General features: G+C 43.9%; 1 protein-coding gene across 1 annotated transcript in view; it reads left to right on the plus strand.

Moving 5' to 3' along the window:
• The window catches only part of SNX29 (sorting nexin 29), a 180,314-nt gene that overhangs the window by 161,003 nt on the left and 8,731 nt on the right, over positions 1–10,580 (plus strand). The window lies entirely within an intron of this gene.

A 10,580-nucleotide genomic window follows, 5' to 3' on the forward strand; every position in this document is an offset into this window, starting at 1 on the left:
AGCTGACGGGAAGTCCAGTTCCCCTACCATAGAGTCTCCTCCTAGCGCGGCCTCCTTTTTCCTTTTACCGACCAGCGACCGGGAGCTGCAGCAGAGGGATGAAAGAGCCACATGTGGCTCCAGAGCCGTGGGTTGCCGACCCCTGCTCTAAGGGAAGCCAAGGCAATCAGCTCCAGCTTAAATAATTGGTTCCAGCCCCCAAAGGAATTGTGGGGTTTCCCTCTTCGGAATTCTTGAACCACATTCAGTTCCATCAACTCAGGATTTGATTCTAACCCCTCTTCCAAATATTGAACCTGATTAGTTCTCAAAGCTCATTTATGTATCGCGGATTAAATAAAAACTCCCCTCCCCTCCTCCCTCCCACCCACCAAAATAAGAGAAGGGATAAGAAAGAAAAGCACAAATAGATTGCTTTTAAGGAGGAAAAGGATTCTGTGCTATTGATTTTACAAAGCCCTATTTAACAGAAGATAATGAGATGAGACCATGAATAATCTGTCGAGATGAGACCTCTTTGTCATTTTAACCTTCCTGTCTCTTGGCAGCCAAGGAATGAGACATCTGAATAATGCAAACACTATTGATTTTAGGATAATGTTTTTGAAAAGCAAAAGAGGAAAATGTAATAGACTAACATAGCAAAATGAATTATCTCTTCCCTGCCTCTTGCCAATCCGTGCTAGAAGAATTCACTTTCTGGAGAAATAGGTACCTCCTCCAGTCCTGTTTATTTAATTTTATCATGCAATATTGCACGGCGGGGTGGGGAAACTAAGTTGAATAGCATTACTACTCAATTCCTTTCAATTAACGTATCTAAATTCCAGTAGACAAGAATATCTGTAGCTCAAGGGTTGGACTGCGGACTTCTCGGGGCCGTCTGAGTTTTATTATTTGTTTGCAGACATTGGAGTAATGAAATGTCTGCAAATCAACAATCAAGCTCGGAGCACCAAGAACTCCACATCTAAATCCATTATCGTGATATTGTTGGTTCTCAGTGCTTCTTTTAGCGTTAGTAGGCCAAGAGGATACCAAAGCATCCTGGCTAGTATTGTGAGTATAAGATTCCTTGGTGCTCTCTGAACTTGGTGGTTTCCATGCAGACTTTTCCTTACCAAACTAGGTATCATCATCAGTGCTAGAAGGGAACGTGGTTTGGATAAGCATCTTGATGTTATCTTCTTTTGGGATATCTAATTGGGACCTCCTGCAGGGGTGTCTCCCATTTTCAGCCAGATCAGGAAACCAAAGATGCGAATGCGAACACTATTTGATCGTAAGTATTGGAGGAATCCTTGCAAGCCTGAACGTGCAAAGCGAGAGGCGAAAGGAAGCAGCAATTTCTGTAGATAAGACGTTAGATGGACAAGGCAACTTTCCAAGTCGAGTGATCCGAAGCTAAGCGGAAGATTTACGGCCCCAGATCAAAGGAGAGACTGAGCTAGTGTCAACAAGGTGGGGTCATAAATAACTAGATTCCAAGGGTCACAATAGACAAGCCAGATAGTTCCACCGGGAATTTAAATACATGATGGTGATGCTTTCCATTCCGTTGTGTCTGACTTTGGGTGATTTTATGGGCCAGGCGTCTCCACATCTTCCGAGCGTTGCATGGACTTCTTTGAACTGTTCTACCCTGTGGTTTGGGGTCAGCTTTGGTGGTGTCCAGCACCATGTTCTTCGACGGCCAGGTTTCCTTTTGTCGCTAACTAACAGATAACAGATTAATAGAGTTGGAAGGGACCTTGTAGGTCATCTAGTCCAACCCCCCCCCCAGCCCAAGCGGGAGACCTACACCATTTCTGACAGATGGGAGTCAAATCTCTTCTTGAAAGCCTCCAGGGATGAAGCTCCCACAACTTCCGAGGGCAACTTCTGTTCCATTGGTTGATCGTTCTCACTGTCAGAAAGTTTTTCCTTGTTTCCAGGTTGAATCTCTCCTTGTTCAGTTTCCATCCCTTATTCCTTGTCTGGCCTTCAGGTGCCTTGGAGAGTAGCTTGACCCCTTCCTCCTCTCTGTGGCAGCCCTTGAGATATTGGAAGACCGCTATCCTGTCTCCCCTGGTCCATCTCTTCACTAGAGTAGCCAGGCCCACTTCCTGCAACCGTCCTTTGTATGTTTTAGCCTCCAGTCCCCTAATCATCCTGGTTGCTCTTCTCTGTACTCTTTCTAGAGTCTCAACATCTTTTTTATAATGTGGTGACCAAAACTGGATTCCGTACTCTAGGTGTGGTCTTACTAAGGCTTTATAGAGTGGTATTAGTACCTCCCTTGATCTTGATTGTATCCCTCTGTTAATGCAACTTAGAATTGCATTAGCTTTTTTGGCTTCTGCTGCAGACAGCTGGCTCATATTTATCTGGTTGTCCACTAAAGACTCCAAGAATAATTATTTTCTTTATATATGCACTGGCTATAGATTAATGATTAATTTACATTCTGTAGGTGGTATTTTTGCTCTGGCCCAGATAACTTCCCCTGTAATTTTCGAATAACTAGATAACAGAGTTGGAAGGGACCTTGGAGGTCTTCTAGTCCAACCCCTTGCTCAGGCAGGAAACCCCATACCATTTCAGACAGATGGTTATCCGATCTCTACTTAAAAACCTTCAGTGTTGGAGCATCCACAACTTCTAGAGGCAAGTTGTTCCACTGATTAACTGTCCTCACTGAAAGGAAATTTCTCTTAGTTCTAAGTTGTTTCTCTCCTTGATTAGTTTCCATCCATTGCTTCTTGTCCTGCCTTCAGGTGCTTTGGAGAATAACTTGACTCCCTCTTCTTCTAAGGGACACAAAGTTTCCCCTGCAAAAGATTGGGTCCCCAATCTAACTTGGATAACAGGTTATCTGAGGGAACATCTCTTGCCGGTCACATCTACTTGACCCATCAGAGCGGGAAGGCAGGGAATGTTACGGGTCCCATCCCCGAGGGAGATACACCTGGTGGGACTCAGAAGAAGAAGGGCCTTCTCCGTGGTGGCTCCCTCTCTCTGGAATATCATCCCCCCAGAGATTAGAACGCCCCCCTCTCTAATACTCTTCCAGAAGGCGCTGAAGACCTGGTTCTGCCAGCGGTCCTGGGGAACCCAGAGAGGGATGGAGCCCATCAAATGGCTCGTGTGATCTGCTGTCGCCAAGGCTCCAGGTGGGAGTTGGGGGTGATTTTGTTCTATTGCACTATATTAATTTATGTGATACTTTTGGTTAGCTTTTATTGTTTTAAATGTGGTTTTGCATTCTGTAAGCCGCCTCGAGTCACCATGGGCGAACAGGTGGCAATATCAATTCAATCCACAAACTCATGCTAACCCACAATCGACTGAACGGAGAAGGATCTTCTACACCGTGGAATTATCCCCTTATAAATGTCAACTCATAAAATATTTCTCTGGTCTTTTAAAAGTTGCCAGCAAAAAGGGAGTGTGGGAAAGTACTGCATTCCTTAAATGCTTTCATGGATAATTTCTAGGCGACTGAAGTTTCTGGCACACAATATTATAATTGGAGAGCATGATTGAGGACTCTTGGCTATGGATGTGTCCCTTTGGAGAATATGAATCATGATACACCCGGGGTGGGTGGGGGGGGAAACCAGGGTCAAGGGTGACAATGAATGATGTGTCTCAGTCGGCTACACCCAGGCAGTGCCAGACATGTTAACTCCCAATAAATGCATCCCATAAATGTTTTCAAAGATAGTAACTAGGTGACTGAAGTTGATGCCGCACAAAATTCTAACTGGAGAGCATGATTGATGACTCTTGGCTATGGATGTGTCCCATTGGAGAATATGAATTACGATACACCCAGCGGGGTGGGGGAAAACCAGGGTCAAGGGTGACAATGAATGATGTGCCTCAGAGTTGGCTACACCCAGATAGGACCGGCAGGTTCACGCCTAATAAATCTTTAAGCCCTAAAAGATCTGGCTAGAGGCTCATGATTTAAATGCGGGTGGATCCCAGAGCCCTGACAATAAATATATTTGCGAGGGAAGTCATATTGGACTCTTCTAAAGTACTTCAAAAGGCTGGGAAAAGGCCCTCCTAGGGTCACAATAGACATCAAGATCAAATAGCAGGGAGGGAAAAAAACTACACGATTTCACGGCTTCTCAGCGTGTAACCTTCTACCTTGGCGTTCTCTCGCTCCTTTTGTTTTGTTGCTACCTGTAACAAAAGCAGGAGTTCATTTGATCGCACCACAAATGCGTTTTATTTTGCAGGATGTGTCGGGGGGAGGGGGGGAGGGAAATAAACTGGTGGAAATCTTAGTTTGTTTTTGGAGAATCTTGTAAATTAGTTCTTATCCTCCTGCACTTTCAATGGAGGAATTAAAATTTGATGCCCGGCTGTTCCTGCGACAGAAAGAAACCACAACAAAAGAGGTTTGCACAATAAGGCAGCGGCTTTATGAGAAGAAATAACCGTCTCTTTTGTGAAGTCCTGACCCAGTTGGGCAATTTGGCAGGAGAAAAGTCTCTTTGTACTAATTCACCCTACAGGGGCTGTGAAGCAAAGTGTTTTGAAGGACTTTGGCAGCTGATCATGGGAGGGGAGGGGACACAAATGAAAAGCCACTCCCCCCTCCCCAAATTGTCTGGAACATCAGGGTTCTCCAAAGCCCACTTCAGGTGTCCTGCAGCAAAGTTCCAAGGTCAGGTGGGCTGCTGGACTTGGGCAAGCTTCCAAGGTTTCAGGCAATGGGGGGGGGGATTCAATTTATTTTACTACCGGTTCTGTGGGCGTGGCTTGGTGGGCATGGTGTGGCTTGGTGGACGTGGCAGAGGAGGATATACTGCAAAATTCCCATTCCCTCCCCCACCCCACTAACCTGCTTTCCAGCTCTGTTCTCCTGTGCAGGGCAACCAAAGAAGACCCAGCCGATCATCTGGGACTCAATGGGGGGCAGAGAATAGATGGGGTTGGCGGGGCCAGTCAGAGGCGGGATTGGCCGGTTCTCCAAACTATCTAAATTTTTTGCTACCGGTTCTTGTTGTGGTTAGAAGGCAGCAGGTGCAGACGGCTGAGGAGAGCGAGCGCTCTGATGAGGGGCCAGGACCATCAGGGAGTGGACTGCTGCCTTCAGAGATTGTGGGGGCTGGCAGCAGTGACGAGGAGGTTCCCGAGGAGCCTGTGCCAAGTGCACATGCACGAAGAATTACTCGGAGGAAAGAACAATTACAGCAGCACAGGCGACTCGGGAGTAAGGCTGCAAGGTAATGGCCCCTCCCTCAAGAGGATAAAAGCCAGGTTTGGAAAAGTGTTCTTTGCAGACAGCAAAGAAGCTCTGAAGCTCAACTGGTGGACATCTTAGTTCGTGTTTGGAGAATCTTGTAAATTAGTTCTTATCTCTGAGTTTTTGGCAGCTTTGACAAACACCTTGGCGAGGCTCTTTCTTGTTGGAGCTAATTAGGGGAAAGCATCCTTCAGAACAGAATTTGTTATTAAACCTTAAAAGATGGGGGCTGCTGCCTTTGTCTGTGTTTACTCTTTGGGAACCTGGTTGGGTCAGAACAGTTCACCAGAACCAGTCCGAACCGGCTGAATATTCGGGAATTGGTTTTCAGAAGGGGTTGGGGAAGCAATTTTGACAAGACATTCAGCTGGATCTAAATGATCTGGTCTGATTCAGGGGTATCCAATTGGTCTTGTGTGATTCCAGATCAATGTTTTGGGCAGCTTTTCCTGCCCAGCGCCAGCTGCCATGCCGACCATCCGTCTTCACAACAAATAATGTCCGAAATGGTATAGGGTCTCCTGCTTTGAGCAGGGGGTTGGACTAGAAGACCTTAAAAGTTGCCAAAGTTGGACCCCCTTTGCTTTAAGAACTGTATGGGTAGTCCTCGACATACAAGCACAATTGAGTCCCAAACGATTGTTGTTAAGTGAAACATGGGATAAGTGAATTTTGCCCCATTTTACAACCTTTCTCGCCTCAGTTGTTAAGTGAATCACTGTGGCTGATAAGTTAGTCACCCGGTTGTTAAGCGAATCTGGCTTCCCCATCAACTTCGCTCGTCAGAAGGTTGCAAAAGGGAATCACATGATCCAGGGACACAGCAACCATCACAAATACGAACCAGCTCAATCTGAATTTTGATCGCACGAGCACAGGGATGCTGGAAAGGTCATAACTGTGCAAAATGGCCATAAGTCGCTTTTTTCAGTGCCGTTGTAACTTTGAACAGTCACTGAATCATCATCATCACCACCACCACCACAACCACCATCGTCATTATTTAGCAACCCCATAATCCCTTGCAGGGTGGAGCCTGGGCAACTGAACGGAGCTAGCAGAGTGTTTACTGGCCGGATGCCCTTCCTGTTGCCAATGAGGAGTTTTATTCGGCAGAGAGAGAAACATCTGCCTCTCCCGAGGATCAAACTCACAGCCTCCTGATTGTGAGAGGCGAGAGCGCCACCTCCAGGCCAGAGAGAAAGAGAACACCCGTGGCTTTTGAACGGTCACTAAATGAACTGTTGCAAGTCGAGGACTACCTGTATTCAGTCATTTTGGGAAGAGAGAAATGCCACCTTCTGCAGATCAAAAGCTTGTTTCCTTTGGTGATAATTAGAGTGTCTCTGTGGGTGGTTTATTTCCTAACTCTGCTCAGCAGGAGTTATGTTGTTCTACATAAACAAATGAAGGCGAAGTGCTGTGTGACCACATAGGTCACTGCCACTTCCTGATTAGGAGAGGCATCAAAATCAGCATTAATCTTGCATTTAAAAAAAAAAAAAACCACATTGGCCAGCTGGAGCCAGTCCAAGTTCTCCCCCTTTGCAGATGGAAGTCGGATTGTAACAGGGAGTTGGCCAAAAGTTTGTAATTAAAATACAGGTAGTCTTCAACGTTTCAGTGTTCAATTCCACTGCCTATTCTACAGATTTGTTACAGGAAGTCCTTGACCTACGATGACAATGGAGCCCAACATTTCTGTTGCTAACTGAGACGTTTTGATAAGTTTTGCCCCATTTTACACGTTTCCTTGCCACAGTTGTTAAGCGAATCAGTGCAGTTGTTAAGTTAGTTATAGAATTCAAGGTGGCTTGGACAAGATCTCTTGTGGGCCCAATGGCATTCAAGACAACCACTTTTTTTCAGTGCTTTGGGTTGTAAGTGGAGGTCTAAATGTTTTAAGTGTCCAACAGGTACTGGGCTCCTTATCTAGTTACTTTGTGGTAAGATGGGTGATCAATAAATTTTAGATGAAAGCTAGATAAATAGATGATAAATAGAGGTAGATAGATGATTAGGGATAGATAGATAGATAGATAGATAGATAGATAGATAGATAGATAGATAGAAGAAAGATAGATGATACATAGAGATAGATGATAGAGATGATATAGATGGATGGATGGATGGATGGATGGATGGATGGATGGATAGATGTAGATGATAGAGATGAGTTAGATGAAAGATAGATGATACAGAGGTAGATAGATGAGATAGATAGATATGAGATAGATAGATGTAGATAGAGATGAGATAGATAGATGATACATAGAGGTAGATGATAGAGATGAGATAGATATAGAGGTAGATGATAGATGAGATAGATAGAAGAAAGATAGATGATACATAGAGGTAAACAGATGATAGAGATGATATAGATAGGTGGATGGATGGATGATGGATGGATGGATAGATGTAGATAGATAATAGAAATGAGATAGAGATAGCTAGATGATACATAGGGGTAGATGGATGATAGAGATGAGATGAGATAGAGAGATAGATAGATAGAGGATACATGGGGTAGATGATAGAGATGAGATAGAGAGATGAGAGATAGATAGAGGATACATGGGGTAGATGAGATAGATAGATAGATAGATAGATAGATAGATAGATAGATAGATAGATAGATAGTTAGTTAGATAGATAGAGACCGACCAGTACAGAAAGCTCCTTATCTCTAGGATCAGGCAAAGAAAGATAATACCTGTGGTTTTGTACAGAAAGCAAGAAATTAGCTTGGCAAAGCAAAGTTTCGTGTGCTAGTCAGAAGTGTTGTACACGCAGCATCAAAGTTTCTGCTGTGAATTTGTTATTTCAAGTCCATTGTTTTTGCCCTCCTTCCTGGCTCTCCTCAGTAAAAGACTTGGCATACCGTTGGCACCCGAAGACATCTTGATATGAAATCACCGCACTTTATAGAGCCCCTTGTAATAAGCAGAAAACCTTGAGTTACAGCCCACAGCAATTTCCCTTCTAATGGAAAGTAATTTTCACCAATTTCGTTTTCCTGCAAATAGGCATTAGGTATGAACATCATACCTCTACACCTAAAAATAGCAGCTGCATATGGAAATAGGGTTGGGTTTTTTTTTTACCTGTTTTGCATGTAAAAATGGTCAAGGTGAGAGATTTTTCACTCATGTTTTTATTGATTTCCATGGGTCCAACAGATTGAAGGGTAAGCTACGTAAAAACAGTGTAACCAATATTATTTCCATTAAGCAATGTATAGATGCTTGTAAAAAAAAAGAGAATTAATGGATGGATGGATGGATGGATGGATGGATGGATGGTGTATGCATGTGAGAAAAATCCTTTACAATTGTAGCTGGTTTTATTTCCATCAAGCAATGTATAACTGCTTGTAAAAAAAGAGAATTAATGGATGGATGGATGGATGGGGTGTGCATGTGTGAGAAAAATCCTTCACAACAATTGTAGCTGGTTTTATTTCCATCAAGCAATGTATAAATGCTTGGAGGGAAAAAAATAATTAATGGATGGATGGATGGTATATATGTGAGAGAAATCCTTTACAACTTAAGCAGAAACGAGCATTTATTCAATTTTTACACTACCTATACTGCTGAGCATCACACTTGCCCTCGGTAATATAGCTGTAACAACATTTAATATTTCACCCAACAAAGTCTGTCACAAACCATAGGAAAAGGATATTTTTAAAAGAAAAGGTAAAGCAAGGATATCCTATCTTTCATCCCCTCTACGCTAGTTGAAAGTCAAGTGAACCCGGACCTACAATTTAGGGGGGGAAAAAGGGTCTTTTGGAATTTAGCTGGATTCACGTTGCAAATAGGGATGACCAAGGAATAGACATTTCTCCGCTATGTATGCACCTTGTGTGTGTGTGTGTGTGTGTGTGTGAAAATGTACTGATGCAAGCACTTTTGACTTTGGAAGTGTAAGCAGAGGTGATATTCAGCCACACATTATTATTATTCTTTCATGTGCATCACTGTGCACACATAGTGTTCCATGAAATTGGAACACATTAAACTAGGGAAACTAATAAAAACAACAGGTCTTTTCAATGCTCCCTTCGAATTAAAATGAAATCAAGGAATCTCTGTGAACTGATGGTTTAAAACCACCCGTTAACAATTATGTTGTTCCGTTCTCTACAGTCCTGTGGAGAGGAGAATCGGGAAGGGAAAAGAAAAATGTTTCTAAGCACTAAAGGCTAACCATAAGCAGCATCTAAAAGTGTGTCATGCCCGTGTTGGAATCTGAATCGTTGGCTGTGGCAGAAACTGGGGAAGGGCAAAGTCCGGCTGGGCAGAGTAGGGGAGAGGTAGAACAAGGGAGAGGGAATTTAGAGGAAGACCCAGGCCCATCCCTTCTTCATCCTAGGGCATGCAGGAGGGAGAAGGGAGTAACGTGGGTTGCATTCCCTTCTAGCACGGATGATGGGACCTAGCTGGGCCATAAAACGTCTGCAAGAAAACAACCAAGCTCAGAGAGCACTAAGGACCCCATTGTTAATTGTCCAGAGAAAGTCACAGACGTTGTGTGTGCTGTGGTGGTGGTGGGTTTGTGCACTGTTAAGATTGATTAGTCATCGTCAGTTACATTTAGCGATTGATCTGCGTGCACTCCAGATGTTAATGCCAAAAGAACTCTAAATGTAGATCTCTTGGATGTTGAGAACGTTGATCCCTTCCTTAGACGTTCCCTGCTCACACAAATGTTGACCTTCTTTACAAAGATCCTCCGTTTCAGCACCAGATTCTCACCGCTGTGATACAACGCAACCGGGAAGCTTGGATTTTGCCAACTCCAAACAGTTTTCTTCAACCTAGTGCCCCCTCAAGCCTTTTGGACCAGAATTTCTAGCCCTAAAGTCTTCAGTGGGAATTGAACACTTTTAACAGATCTGGAGGACCCCAAGTTTAGGAAAATGGTATGACACCCCAAGAATTGTGCGTGAATGGAAATGGTGGACTTGGGTCAATGGTTTAAGGCGACTGAAAAGAGAATGGTCTCCACTGCTCACAGCTTATGGGAAGAGATCAGCGATGGAATCTCCGGAGACTAGCATTTTGCAAAGAACATAATCAGATTTTTCCACCCCATTTACAGATTTCTCTGACTGTGACAACCGTCTTCCTTCAGGAAACATCCATTAACAGATGTTTAACGATTCAGATTTAAATGATTATTCACGGCTCTCTCGGGCTTACCCTGGACAAGCTGTGTAAGGGGCGCTACTTCCAGAATCAGCAGGTGCCTGGATGTATGTTGTGTTCAGACAGATTGTGTGACCCGCAGCTTCCTCTGCATTGCTAATACAGTCCCAGTGGAATTT

The sequence above is a fragment of the Pseudonaja textilis genome, chromosome 14 (assembly GCF_049901715.1).
Source record: "Pseudonaja textilis isolate UNSWEBS1 chromosome 14, rPseTex1.2, whole genome shotgun sequence".
Taxonomy (NCBI): Eukaryota; Metazoa; Chordata; class Lepidosauria; order Squamata; family Elapidae; genus Pseudonaja; species Pseudonaja textilis.